The sequence below is a fragment of the Otolemur garnettii genome, unplaced genomic scaffold (genome assembly GCF_000181295.1).
Source record: "Otolemur garnettii isolate 467f Iridium unplaced genomic scaffold, OtoGar3 scaffold00162, whole genome shotgun sequence".
Taxonomy (NCBI): domain Eukaryota; kingdom Metazoa; phylum Chordata; class Mammalia; order Primates; family Galagidae; genus Otolemur; species Otolemur garnettii.
This window is the reverse complement of record NW_003852557.1, coordinates 3,180,768-3,194,356: the sequence shown is the minus strand read 5'-3', so window position 1 is coordinate 3,194,356 and position 13,589 is coordinate 3,180,768. Positions and strand designations below refer to the sequence as shown.

The 13,589-nt window shown below is 37.6% G+C and overlaps 1 pseudogene; it reads right to left on the bottom strand.

Annotated features, from left to right (window-relative positions):
• Positions 1-611: 611 nt before the first annotated feature.
• On the bottom strand, positions 612-2,250 carry LOC100961152 (annotated as a pseudogene).
• Positions 2,251-13,589: the final 11,339 nt, after the last annotated feature.

Below are 13,589 nucleotides of genomic sequence, written 5' to 3'. Positions count from 1 at the left end.
TCCCACCAACAGCCTATACGCATTCTTTGCTCTCTGCATCCATGCCCGCATCTATTGTTTTTTTCTTATAATAAGTATTTATTCTTAGTATAGAAATAATTTTAAGATTCCATACCACTTGTATTTCAAAGAATATGTCCAAGACTTTGAAAGTGGAATCAGAAAGGGAAAAAGGATTTAAAAAAAGAAAAAAAAAAAAGGCAGTAAAGAGAATCTGGAAACAATTTGGTTTCACTTTATTTGAAGCAGATTTTCAAACAAGACTTTGTGTCCATAAATATTTTCTGAGAGAAGTAAAAAAACTTACATCTTTTGCAAAGATTAAGACAGTCAAAGGAATCTGAAAAACTTTGGTTCTATTATGACAAAGTTTGTCTGCTCTTCCTGTGTTCCAAACTCCTGGTTCCACTTTATATTTCAGTGTAGGAATATAACAACATTGATAATAAAGTTACAGTAGACATTCCCTGATGATACTGGGAGGAAGGAAGTCTTGTAAAATATAGATGGAGTCAAATGGTTTGAGAGGCATTCTGGTCAAAACACAGTCCTGTATATCATACTCCAGGGGAAATCATTCGCCTCCTTCTACTACTTTTGTGGAAGAGGTTTCACATAGTAAGGTAAATTCTGAGCTTCAAATAACTCAGGTTCCCCCAAATTTCTACAATTGTCTTAGAATTGGCAAGTGCTTCCACCAGTTCATATGTGGCATCCTTTGAAGCTTTGTCATGTTCCACAAATTAGTCCACCACATCTTCTACTAAACCTGGATTATTAAACATAAGTTTCTGAGCCCAGGGTTGTTTTGCATGGCTGACAACATTTTTAAGGCAGCATAGTGTGGTTCAGAGAAGGGTTGATTTCTGATGCCACAGAAGAGCTTCAGTGGGTCCTGAGATAAAAAAGAAAATAAGGATTCTGTCATCCTCAGTATGCCATCAGTTTGCCGCTCAGGTGGTAAGTACAGAAGAGACGATGTTGCATCTGAACATCTAATTTTCAGCTCTGTTGAGGCGGTGTTTGCTTGATGTCCTATTCTTGTGAGCAAGTGTTCACAGCAAGCTCCTGTTTTCCGTAAAACCTGTTTTCCTTCAACATTGGATCCTAGGATTCCAACTGTGTCTACTGCTACACCAGTCATGGTGGGGTCCTGACTTTCTGTCATTTCAAAGACTTTTTCCACAAAGAAAGGAAAATGTTCAGACGTCTGTTGAGGACTCTCTATGATGGCCAGAGTTCTAAAAACTTCGCAAAACCTGGCAAATAGAAGCTAGAAAAGTGGTCTGAATCTGCCTGCCCCAACAATTTTATTAGAAATCTGATCAATAACTCCTTCTTAAACAAAGTGCTCCATGCTCCTCTAGGATGAGTACATACCAGTGATGTCACCATCTCTGTACAACTGGCTCTGAGTAGTCCATCCTTACCAGTCAATTCCCTCAGGAGCTGGGTTGTGAACTCACTTAAAGATTCTGATGACAATGAAGAATCTCATGTACCCTGTATTGAACAATATCATTTGTTTCATTGCACTTTGCAAATCATCCAGCAGATTGCTTTCAGATAAATCTTCCAGTACAGCCTAGGTTAGTGATATTGTTGATAGGGATCCGATGGCCACTTTAGCTACAGATAGATTCTCTCTACTAATGCAATAAACAACTTATTTTAGCAATTCAGCATTCTTTGGAATCACAGTAACACTATCAGAATTTTCAACAATTCTTCCAGCCTAGGAAAGAGTGAGCATGTTTACAGAATCATCAGTGTAAGTTAATCCCCCCGCAGGTCAACCCTGATGGTCCAGGCCACGTGAATTGATTTCACAGCAAGCAGGCTCTCCAGAACGGATACACACAAAAGTAGTCTTTTCAGGATGGTTCTTGTTGAAAAGGGAGAAAAGCTGACCAAGGAGCAGCTCTGCAGCTTGCTTGTCAAGCTCCTTATACAGCACAGACTGTATTAGGGGTCTTCAAATTTTTTAAACAGGAGGCCAGTTCACTGTCCCTCAGACTGTTGGAGGGCTGGACTGTGGGCCCTGGGACGAGTTGGCTCCTAAACAGGACAGGCAGCAGCAGCAAAAACACCCGGTGGGCCAGATGAATGTCCCACGTGGGCCACATGTGGCCCATGGGCCATAGTTTGAGGACGCCTGGATTGCACTATTGAGTGAAGCACATACAGTTCCTCCAGTAGCCCTTCCCACTTCACCAACTTCCTCAGCCATTCCAAGACCTAGGCTGCCATCTTGTCCCTCCCACTCACCAACATCTATTGTTTTTTTTTTTTTACTTTTTAATAATGGCCATTATGATAGGTATAAGGCGGTATCTTATTGTGGTTTACGTTTTTATTCTTTTTATGATTAGTGGTGATGTTAAACATTTTTTTCATGTTTGATGAACATTTGTCTATCTTCTTTTAAAAATCTATTGACGTCTTTTGCTCACTTTTTGGATGAAGTTAGTTCTTGTTTTTCTCTTGCTAGTATGTTTGAGTTCTTTGTAGATTCTGGACATTAGACATTTGTTTGATATATAGTTTGTGAATATTTTCTCCCATTTTGTAGGTTGTCTGTTTGCTCTGTTGATTATTCCCTTTTCTGTGCAGAAGATTTTTAATTTAATTAAGGCCTGATTATTATTTGTTGTTGCTAGATTTGCCTTTGGGATTTTTTTTTTTTTTTGTAGTTTTTGGCTGGGGCTGGGTTTGAACCCACCACCTTCAGCATATGGGGCCAGTGCCCTACTCCTTTGAGCTATAGGCACTGCCTGCCTTTGGGATTTTAGTCATAATTTTCTTTTGCCTAGGCTAATGCCTAGAAGAGTTTTTCACATGTTTTCTTCCAGAATTCTACAATTTTTATTGTTTTATGCCTTATGTTTACGTCTTTTATCTATCTTTAATTCATTTTTGTGTATGGCAAAAGATAGGGGTCCTGTTTCATGTTTCTACATGTGGCTTTTTGAATTTACCCAGCACCATTTATTGATTAGGGCTTCCTTTCCCCAGGGTATGCCATTGTCTTCTTTGACAATAATCAGTTGGTTGTAGGCAGATGGTTTTCTTTATGGGTTCTCTATTCTGTTCCACTGGTCTATGTCTCTACTTTTATACCAGTACCATACTGTCCTAATATTGGTTTATTAGTAATTTTTCATTTGAACTAGATACTCTATGGCTTTTGTTCACCTTACAATGTCTCGAGTGAAAGTTCTTTAAGGAAGACAAATTTTTCAGTTCTACTTTTGTGGTTACTGCTTTTTGCATCTTGATTAATAAATCCTCCTACTCTGAGATCTTGAAAATACTTTCTAAAAACTCTATATTTGATCTTTTTATTATATTTATCAAGTAATTTTTATATATGAATAGAAGTTCAATGTTATTTTTAAATTATTAAAATTCAGCTAAAATCTACTTATAAAATGCACAAATATTACCTGCCCAATACAGAACATCTTGAGAGATGTTATATACCTATGTAACCAACATACCAAAGTATGCTTACATTTACATCTCAGAATTCTTTTCTTTTCTTTTCTTTTCTTTTCTTTTCTTCTTTTCTTTTCTTTTCTTTTCTTTTCTTTTCTTTTCTTTTCTTTTCTTTTCTTTTCTTTTCTTTTCTTTTCTTTTCTTTTCTTTCTTTCTTTCTTTCTTTCTTTCTTTCTTTCTTTCTTTCTTTCTTTCTTTCTTTCTTTCTTTCTTTTTTTGTAGAGACAGAGTTTCACTTTATCACCCTTGGCAGAGTGCCATGTCATCACACAGCTCACAGCAACCTCCAGCTCCTGGGTTTAGGTGATTCTCTTGTCTCAGCTCCCAAGTAGCTGGGACTATAGGCGCCTGCCACAATACCCAGCTATTTTTCTGTTGCAATTTGACTGGGGCTGGGTTTAAACCTGCCACCCTTGGTATATGGGGCTGGCATCCTACCCACTGAGCCACAGGCACTGCCCTACATCCCAGAATTTTTATCTTGTCCAGATTTACTGAGGTATATTTATCAAATAAATATTGCACATATTTATAATATATATATATAGTTTTATATATGTGCACATTGTGAAATGATCAGCACAATCTAGCTAATTAATTTTCCTAATTTAGACAATTCCAACTCTATAACTTTCTTTTACTTGGCACAAATTTTAATTTACCATTTTCTGAGTCCTCCATTCCTTCCTATAGATTAGAGTTTCCACCTGGTATCATTTCTACTTAGCCTTTCTCTTAGTATTTCTTATACTGGAGCCCTACTGCAATAAATTCTCAGAAGTTTTTTTTCTTAAAATGTCTATATTTCACTTTCATTTTTGAAGGACATTTTTATTGAACATAGAATTCTGGGTTGGCAATTACTGTAATTGAATGATGATGCTAAAAAACATCTTTTGACAATCAGCAGTTAAAGAAATCTCCCCCAGCCTTTTGGAAATAGTGACCCTCCCCATATAACCCAGATAAGACTCATGGATGCCCTCCTCACTCCTTACCTCTGTCAAGAAGACCAGATGCAAATCATCCAATTGTTCTTTGCTTCACAAATGAGTAACTGCACTGCATGCTATTCAGAATAAAATGCTTAATTAACCAAACTGGGCATGATTCTCTCCTTTCCCCAGGTGCCTGAACTTTGGTTCACCCTCAGCCTGTGCCACCATACAGTCCCTTCTTAAAATTTCTTCCAAAAAAACAGGACAGCCTCAGGGTAAAACATTCCCAACCTGCTATCTGATGAAACTACTCTTTCATCTCACTGATTCTCTCTCATCTTATTTGTTTCTCTCATTAACAGAAACACCATTTTTATCCTAACTCTTGAGATGTCTATGGATCTTATAGTAAAAGTACTCTGCCCATTTTAATAGTCTCTTTTTCCTTCTTGCCATAGTACTTTTGAGTAAAAGTTTTCCTTATTAAATCCAGATTTGTTTTTTTTATTTCACAGTGTATAGCAAAGAATCCTAAAACAAATGTATACATACACATACATAGGTATATAGTTTATTACATATATATTATATGAATAGATTATCTCGTGGGTTGACTAGGATCATCTGGGTGGTTCTGTTTTATGTGAAGCCAGCAAGAACTGCTCTAAAGTGGATGCTCAGATGGATTGAAAAGTTTGAGATAAGTCATTCACATGGCTGGCCGTTGATGCTGGCTCCTGGCTGAGAGCTCAGCTGGGGCTGTTGACTAAAGTGCCAACCGATGATATCTCTATCAGCTTGGGCTTCTCATGGCATGTCAGCTGGTTTCTGAAAGGGAGAAAATGTAGGAAAGAGGAAGCAGAACCTGCCAATCCTTATAAAGCCTGTGTCTGGAACTGGTACAGTGTCACATCTGCCATATTCTGTTGATTAAGCAAGGACAGACCCAGCACAGATTTAAGGCAACTGAAATAAATTCCCTCTTTCCTTGGGGGGAATATGAATATGTTGGGAATAAAGAATACGTGGCCACCTTTAATGCATCACAACATTCATTCAAGTATTTTAAAGGTATCTCTTTACTGTTTTCAGGCCTTCATTGTTTCTGGTGGTAAGTCAGATACCATTATTATGGTTGTTCCTCTGTATGTAATGTGTAGTTTCTGCTCTTTGCCCTTAAGGATTTTTTCTTTATTTTCACTTTCAGCAGACTGATCGTAATGTGCCTAGATATGATTTTCTTTATATTTTCCTGCTTGGGCTTTGTGAGCTTCTTGGATTTGTATATAGCTGTTTTCTACTAATTTGGGGGAGTTTTTTCAGTTGTTATTTTTATAAATATTGTCTCTGCCTCTTTGTTTCTTCTTTTCTCATAGATCACTTAAATGTGATGGAGAAGGGAAAACTTTAGGCCTCATTCATAGTCTTACCATCATAGTAATTGGTATGGATTGAACGTGGGCTGCTGCTATGCTGCAGCCTGAATCAGAGGTAGGGCAAAAGGACACTGGTGAGGGATGTCTCCCATTTGAGCATCAGTTAAATGTAAAGGGAAAAGTAGACAGAAGTGAGCCTATGCAAAGATGCCTGGCAGTGATTAAGTGGTTAGGCAGGAGCCTAGAAATGTGGAGGAGAAGCATGTGGATGATCCTGTGGAAATGGACCCAAACTGAAGCTGTGTATCTCACATAAATACCTACCAGAGGCTGCACATTGGGCAAGATATTGAATATCCAGTTGTCCAGGCATAAACCAGTCCATCAACCCAGTAATTACACAGCAAGTTTATGAATCAAGTAGTTATTTTTCGGAGGCTAGAAGTAATGCTTGCATTTCTCATGGAGACTGATGGAGCTGACTGACCCTGAGCTTATAATATTATACCATCTACTACAAAGAGACCAAATAGCCATTTGTTTCAAGTTGATTACAAAGAAACACCCCCCAAAATGGAGGTGGAAACCAAGTTTTTCTGACTAAAATTGATGCATATTTTGGGGATAAGTTCTCCATTCCTATCTTTAGTACCTCAACTCACTATTTGAGTGCTCAAAGAGTATCTGTTTTACTGGCATGGGATTGAACATAGTATCTCCATAAACAACTGATCCACTTTATAGCAAACAAAGCACAGCTGTGGGCATATAACTTGGCATTCACTATTCTCACCATATTCTATGGCACCCTGAGCTTCCAGCTTGAGAGAAAATTGTAGAAAGCTATGAAATGCACATCTGTGTACTTCTATGCAACACTTTTTTCAAGTTGGAGTGATGTCCTTCAAAACATGGTATCTGCTTTGAACCAACAGCTAGTATGTGCTGCTGTGTACACTACAGGAATATAGATCTCAAGGTTTGGAAATACAAGTGACCCCTCTCACTCTCACTGTCAGGATCCCTCTTGAACAATTTGTGCTTCTTCTCAATGCCTTAGACTCACTGAAATAGAGGCCATGATTCCTTGAGTGATAGTCTACCAGGGCCAGAGTAAGAGTTTCAATAGACCTCACACTACACCTCCTTCCTGGTCACTTCATACTCTTTGGTCCTGTATATTAGCAGGAAAATATTGGAGTTACTATATAAACTGGAGGAATTAACCTTCATTACAAGGTGATATTAGGATTGAGGTCTCATAGTGATAGGATGAAGGAACATAACTTGAATGTAGATTTACTTGGCTATCTCTTGATTGACAACCACTAACAGAAACTGAAGTAAACACAGCCTGTTGAGTGCACATATGCAGAGACTCAGATCCATTCAGAACAAAATCTGTGTTACCTTATTGAGCAAGTAACCTAGACCAGCAAATGAGCTGGCTAAGGGTGCAGGAAACCTACAATGAGCAAAAGAGAAGAGGAATAATAAATGTTAATAAAACCTCAGGACCAACAATAATGGGACTATACTTCATCCATTCTTCTATTACAGTGCTTTCTTTTTAGAAATTATAGCTATCGCCACTTTAAAGAATTGGTCACAGAATAGAATCAACCTCACATGGGGCATGTGTAGATCCAAGCAGTGCAAGGCATTGTCTGTAGCAGGCTCATGGTGCCATGCTCATTTCCCACCAGCTTTGATGACTGCAGTGCACACTAACTCAACCTCCAAATGTCATCACTTGAATGTCTTCTCCTGAGGGTGTTTTGTGGTCACCAGGTTCTGCTTTATTGATGTACACAACCCCAGAGGTCAATGAAATTAGTATAAGCTAGCTGATGACTAGTAGGAATCAGTATATAAACATTATTTAGGTGGGGTAACTCTGAGGTATAGATTCTATGCCACATCCCAGGGCTCACAAGTTGGATTAAGGTCCAATTGCCTATAGTTGTGAATTTCTTGAAAAATGTATTATTCTTCATTATCTACCCCCATTCTTCCATTTTTCTTCTCTCTTTTTAGCCTCATGTTTTTTGAGATTGCTTCCCAAATAAGCTAATTTCATACTCCCTACCTTGTCTCAGAGTCTGCCTCTTATCTAAACTAAGTCAACTTCTTACTATACTATTTGTGGAACTTCAAGATTCAATGTATTTCTTGTGAGAAAAACAGTGTGTTAGGGTCAGGGATTCAAATGCCCAGATCAAGCACCACATAAATGAACTGAAAACTTTTATGTGTGCCCAAAACAAGATCTTTTTTCCCATAGCTCTGGGGTTGAGACTGGTAAATATCGAACCCAGGATCTCACTCTATGGCTGCTTGAAATATGATGAAAGCTGAACTCCTAGCCCCCTCCCCACAGTGTATCTATTGATAAAGAGAGGGCATTAATTGTGAATAGGATCCTAAAAGTTGGAATAGGAACATGTGATGAAGCTAGGGGGCCCTAAAGTCTGATGAATATTCTTTGCCAGTGGAAGCAGCCTTTCCATCCCCAGTGGAAGAGGCATCTCCGTTCCAATCTGAGAGGATTAAAACATGAATTGCCTGAGGAATCCCTAGTTTCCTACCCTGAGACAGTTGCTGCAAGACAGTAATAATTCTCCTCAGGACCTATCTCCACCACCTCTCTTTAATTCTAGACTCAAGTCCTGATAGGTCCCTAATGGTAAGGTACCACATGTGATAGATGAGAAGATTTGCTTCACACCCTCCTCCCCTAAACTACGTGAATTTTCTAATTTATACAGACTGAAATATGAGCATATGTGGGATTGATACTATGGGTGTGGGATGATGATAAAAGAAACGTAAAGTTGGAAAAATCATAATTTGTAGCTGTGGGTTCACTAAGCAAAAATTCAATAATACATCACAGGGAATTAGAAAGGGCTCTAGAAGTTGATTTGTTTGGTTAGCTGAAAACAGACCAAATGGTAGCTCAAAGTGAAGTGCCAGGCATGCCTTGGTTTAATGTAGAGAAAGGGATTCAAAGGCTTGAGGAGATTGGAACACTAGAGTGGATTTATCATTAAAGACCTACTCACCCACTTTCGAATGGGCCAGAAGACCTATCTTTCACCATGCCTGTGAGAAATAAATTTGAGAGGGGAGTCCCAGTATCCTCTATGAGAGTTCTGTGATTGTTCTCTGTAGGGCAGACCTTGTACTAGGAATTATGAACACTGAATTGGGAAACCTAAATGCAGTGAGGGTAATTAGATCCCAGGGTAGCAGGAAACAAGTGGTAGCACTGAAATGCCAAAGGTGAGGTGGATGTGATCACTGTAATGGATAGTAGAGTCTGATTCATGCAGGTCCATGACATTGACTTTTTTATCATGGTGTTCCTAGAAGTGAAATAACTAGGAAGTCTACTTAATTCTTCGCTTGATCTATGTAAGTAGAAAAGTTCTATAAGACAAAAAAATAAGTTTGAATCATGAAGTAGGTAGTCATATCCCTTTAATCAATTGCTAACTTTGAGCCAGTTTAAGTAGAAAAGTTCCATAAGACAAAAATTAAGTATGAATCATAAAGCAGAAATTCATATTCCTTTAATCAATTACCTTAAGCCAGTTTACAGACCCCAGATCCAGACCCCTTAATGAAGGAGTTACTGTCTTTCAGTTGTATACAGGATAAATAAGATGGAATCTTGTCCCACTTAATTGTCTTGCTTTGAAGGTTAAGTATGGGTTAAGGAGATGTGTATGGGTGAAAAGTTAACAGGTGGTGAATTTATGATAGTGAATTTGATGTGTCAATTTGACTGGGCAATGTGGTGCCCAGATATTTAGTTAAACATTATTCTGGGAGTTTCTGTGAAGGTATTTCTGAATGAGATTAACTTTTCTTTTTTGAGATTAATATTAAAATTGGTAGACTGAGTAAAGCAGATTGACCTCCAAAATGTAGATGGACCTCATGCAAATAGTTGAAGGCCTGAATGTAACAAACACGTGGACACTCACCTGAATAAAAGGAAATTCTTCCTATCTGACTGCCTTTGACTGGGATAGTAGTTTTTATTTATTTTTATTTTTTCCTATCTTTGGACTGGAACTGAAACATCAGCTCAAGCCCAGGGCTGGAGCCTGATGGCCTTTAGACAACAACTCCTCCACACTTTTTCACTCTCTACCTTGCCTCTCTTTCTCTGTCATCACTGTTATGGTTCTTCTTCTTCTTCTTTTTTTTTTTTTGCTTTTAGATTTATTGTCTTCATATATTGTCTGGGTGTGGAGAAAGAGAGTTCTACACCCCAAAGCTGGAATGACTCCTGAGGGGAGACAGTAAATGGGTGGCTTGGGGCTTTTCTCTGACGCGGGTCTTCAAGATGGCTCTGCATAAAGGTCAAAAATAGAGAGTGTGGGTCCTGAGGAAATATTTTAAGGAGGCCAAGATACCAATTTTTGCTTTAGGCAACTTGAGTTTGCTTCTATTACAGGCCAATGAAATTTTAAAAAAAATCTAACCCATGGTTTAGGTTATTACGAATAGGACTTTCCGACAATGGGCTTAGAGTTTAAGTTAAAGTTGAAATAATGAAAGGAGAAAGTGCCTGAAGAAAAGAATAGGAATATCATCACACACATTTCATAAGAAGAAAAATGGCATGAGTATTCAAAAGAAGGCCAGAAGCAGTGACAGGATGTATTTTCATGAACACTCGCTTGGTAAGGCACAATTATTATTAGGGTCAGCCCAATTACATATTTAGGCCTCAGGCCTGTGAGCGCATGCTAATTTGAACAGCTGTTCAAAAGAAGTTCATTGCTATTTGTTTGACAGATGGAGAAAATGATACTCACTAATGGCTTAAGTTGCTTTGACACAATCTGATTTCTCTATTGTTAAAACTTACTTGCAATATCAATTGCAAATAGCTTTAACAATCTGAACCTATTCTTCAGTTCTGACATCCTAAGGAGGAACTTTCCAAAATCTGAGATCCTCATTTGAAAGGATATTATGGTTATTGTAACCAACTTCCCCCTATTCTCTTCTCAAGGAGAATTGAGAATTGGAAATTTGGGTCATATACATATTCCCACTGCTTGCAGGAGACTGTTAGTCACCTTTGTTGCTGATTGTCATTATTTGGAACTCATCTCTTCTACCTTTGGAAATAAAGGGGATGATTACATTTTATTCACAAGAAGGGATTTATAAAACTTATCATGTTGGAAGAAACAGCTGTTCCTCTTTACTATGGTATTTGCTTTTTTTTAATTCATTGCATAGAATGTCAGCTGGGAGATGCTACCAAACGTTGAATTGAATGAAACATAGACTTAGTATTTCCTACTATTTGCAAATAATTTTTTCCATAATTGTTTTTATAGAAGCAAGTGAAATGTCTCTTTACATAATTTCTCATCAGGACAAAGAAGAGAGAAGACACAATTGAAAGGAAGGCCATTCAGTTGGAAAATGTAGATAAACTGTATAAGAATTAATTACACCATCATTGAAAAATACTTTGCATTTCTATAGTAGCTTTCAGGGAAACTCACAAACTCCGGTTTAAGGAGTAAATTATTTTACTCTTTCAAAATTGCAGATCAGAATATTTAGGATTCTTAATCTTCTCAGGTAATGTTTTCTAACAATCAGCGTTATTGAGATTAATGGAATTCAATATTCTAGTAAGTAGAGTTTGGGGACAGAATATTTTGCTCCTATTGTTATTGTGCCTTTAAGAAACTGGTATCCTCTCACTTTTTTTTTTAGCTGAGTCTTATTGTTTCTGTATTGAGCTGAATGTCTTCACTCATTCTCATCAGTTTACTGATATTTAATTTGTAAGGCCCTTTTCTTTTGCAATTTTTGGATGCTCTTTCTTCATGTTCTTACTCAGCAATATTTAGGTACTTGAAGAAGTATATCATTTATCTACTAAGAGTCACAATTTTAATTCTTCCCACATGTTAAATATTTGTATGGCTTTCATATCCACAGCCAATTAGCATGCTTAAGGAAATGGTAAATAACAATTGTAATTATCCACTTAGTGACAAACACCTTCCAATAAATCCATTGAGCAGGAACTTATCAAGGAAGCCACTGTGCTTTAGTTATCTGTATGTCTCTGGTGCTTATCTTAGGGCTGTTTTGGGGTTCTCCAGGGAAACAGAACTAACAATATATTCATATGTATATATGTATACATACATATGTTTTTCTCAGGAGAGATAGCAAAAGATATTTATTATAAGGAATGGGCTCACATGATTATTAGGCAGTTGAGTTCCAAGATCTACAGGGAGAATTGGCAAGCTAGAGATTCAGGACTGCCAAGGAATTAGTTTCTGTCTGAATGTAAAGGTCTGCAAATCAAGAGAGTAGATGGCGGAGTTCCTGTCTGAAGGCCAGACTCAAGTTCAAAGGTAGGAAAAAAACTGTTATCCCAGTTCAAAGGCAGTTACATAAGAAGAATTCTCTTTTATCCAGGGGAGTGTCAGTTTGTTTGTTAAAATCAGGCCTTCACTTGATTAGATGAGACCCATTCACATTTTGGAGGGCAATATATATATATTTTTTATTTCTTATAGCATAACTATGTACATTAATGCAATCATGGGGTACAGTGTGCTGTTTTCATATACATTTTGAAATACTCTCATCAAATTGGATTACATAACCTTCATGTCATTCTCTTAGTCATTAAGTTAAGACATACTCTGCTTTTAGAAAGATTCACTTGTACCCTTGTAAGATAAACCATAGAGGTGACCCCACCAATCACCCTCCCTCCCTCCATGCACCCCCCTCACCTCCCCTCTCCCACCCCCTTCCCATATTCTAAGGCTATAATTAGGTTATGACATTCCTATAAAAGCTATGAATTAGTTTCAAAATAGGGCTGTGTACATTGGATACTTTTTCTTCCATTCTTGAGATACTTTACGGAGATGGAGAAGAACATTTTCTAATTCCATCCATATAACATGAAGGAGGTAAATTCTTCATCTTTCTTTAGGGCTGCATAGTATTCCATGGTGTACATATACCACAATTTATTGATCCATTTGTAGGTCGATGGGCATTTAGGCTTCTTCCATGACCTGGCAATTATGAATTGGGCTGCAATAAACATTCTGATACAAATATCTTTGTTGTAATTCAATTTTTGGTCTTCTGGATATATACCTAATAAAGGAATTGCAGGATCAAATGGTAGGTTTATTTTTAGTTCTCTCAGTGTTCTTGGAGGGCAATATTAAGGTCATGTTAATAACCCCAACCTATAATTGCTACTCAATATTTCCACAGAATGCCTAACTAGCCTCTAAAACTTGATATGCCCTAAGAAGCCAAGGCAAGAGGATTGCTTGAAGCTGGGTTCAAAACCAGTCTGGGCAGCATAGTGAGACCCCCTTCTCCACAAAAAATAAAAGTAAATAAATAAAACTAAAACTGGACATGCTCAAAATTCATCTTCTGATCTTTCTCCACAAAACCATTCTTGTATCTTCTGAGAAAGATAAATCTCCGTAAACTCTCAGAATCATCCTGTCTCCACTTAAAAAAAAAATCTAGACTCTGACCATCTCTCACCATCTTCCCTTCTACTCACATAGACTCATAGGCCAGAAGTAGTTTTCCAGTTTCTGATATTGCCCCTCTTTCATTTATTTTAAACCCAACAGCCAGAGTGGTCCTTTTAGAGCAAAAAGGCTGATCATGTACCTTCTTTGATCAAAATCTCCTAATAGCTTTTCTCTCTCATTCAAGATAAAATCCACAATTCTTA